The sequence below is a fragment of the Hipposideros armiger genome, unplaced genomic scaffold, assembly GCF_001890085.2.
Source record: "Hipposideros armiger isolate ML-2016 unplaced genomic scaffold, ASM189008v1 scaffold_5958, whole genome shotgun sequence".
NCBI lineage: Eukaryota > Metazoa > Chordata > Mammalia > Chiroptera > Hipposideridae > Hipposideros > Hipposideros armiger.
This window is the reverse complement of record NW_017736989.1, coordinates 1-1257: the sequence shown is the minus strand read 5'-3', so window position 1 is coordinate 1257 and position 1257 is coordinate 1. Positions and strand designations below refer to the sequence as shown.

General features: G+C 44.6%; 1 pseudogene; it reads right to left on the bottom strand.

Moving 5' to 3' along the window:
- Positions 1-46: 46 nt before the first annotated feature.
- Positions 47-525, bottom strand: LOC109378877 (40S ribosomal protein S18 pseudogene; annotated as a pseudogene).
- Between the last annotated feature and the right edge of the window lie 732 nt (positions 526-1257).

Genomic DNA, 1257 nt, shown 5'->3' with positions numbered 1-1257 from the left:
TTTTTTAGGTGTATAAATTATTTATTAACAGACAAGGCTTACAGATCTATTTCTTCTTGGACACACCCACAGTGTGGCCTTGGCGGCTGGTGGTTCTGGTGTACTGGCCTCAAACTCGATGTTCCCAGGAGTGGCTCAGCCCTCTGTGGGCCCGAATTTTCTTCAGTCACTCCAGGTCTTCATGGAGCTTGTTGTCCAGACCACTGGCCAGGACTTGGCTCTATTTTCTGTCCTTCATGTCCTTCTGTCTGTTCAAGAACCAGTCTGGGATCTTACACTGGTGTGGATTCTGCATAATGGTGATCACACACGTTCCACCTCATCCTCAGAGGTCTCCTGCCCTCTTGGTGAGGTTGATGTCTGTTCTCCTTAACACCCCATGAGCATATCTTCCCCTGCCACCCTTAACTGCAGTGATGGCAAAGGCTGTTTTCGCTGCTGATCGATATTGGTGTTGAGCACTCACAAAATGTGCTGGGACTTCTCAGGGATCACTAGAGATATGACAGCAGACCCTGTGGCCATGCGTAGGCTTCCTGTGGAAGAGCTCATGTAATAGTTTTAAGTAAAGTTTAAAAACAGCTTTTATTAACTTTTTAGCTCCAGGTCATACTGTGGAAAACAAGCAACCCTTCCTATCTTTTTCAAGCCTTCCTTTCTTTTGTCCATAATGTTTCCTTCATTTTGTGGTTCAAAATGAACCTCAGAGGCTTTCCCTAACATCCCTGTTTGATTAGAGGTCTCTGCCTCATTCTTTCTCAAAACATATTGCAGCTTACTGGTTCCTTGCCTGTCTCTTTCATCCCGGTCTTGTCTGTGAGCTCTTTGAGGGCCAGAACTATGTTGTTGTTTTCAAAAAAAGTCCCCATGTCCTGGCCGGGCAGAGTACTTAACACCAGTTGGGTATAGAGTAAACACTTGTTGTTAATACATGGTGTAGGTTATATATAGTAACCCAACTCATAACCTGGCTTTCTCAAGTTAGGACTACAAAGAAACGAACAGAGAAACAAAACAAAGGAGGAAAGTACACAAAGCCTTTATGTGCTCATTTGCACACCAGACACCTCTCAGGACACTGCTATACTACTTAAAGCCAGCCTCTCCCTGCAGGAAATAAAACTGTTCATTCTGTTCAATGATCTCATAGCTAACTGATGCAGGAAAACTCAGATCTGGTTCCATTATGAGATCTACACACCATCAAAGGCTGATTTTAAGTGGTGGGTGGTGTCCTGGGGAGGGTGTGGTATGCAC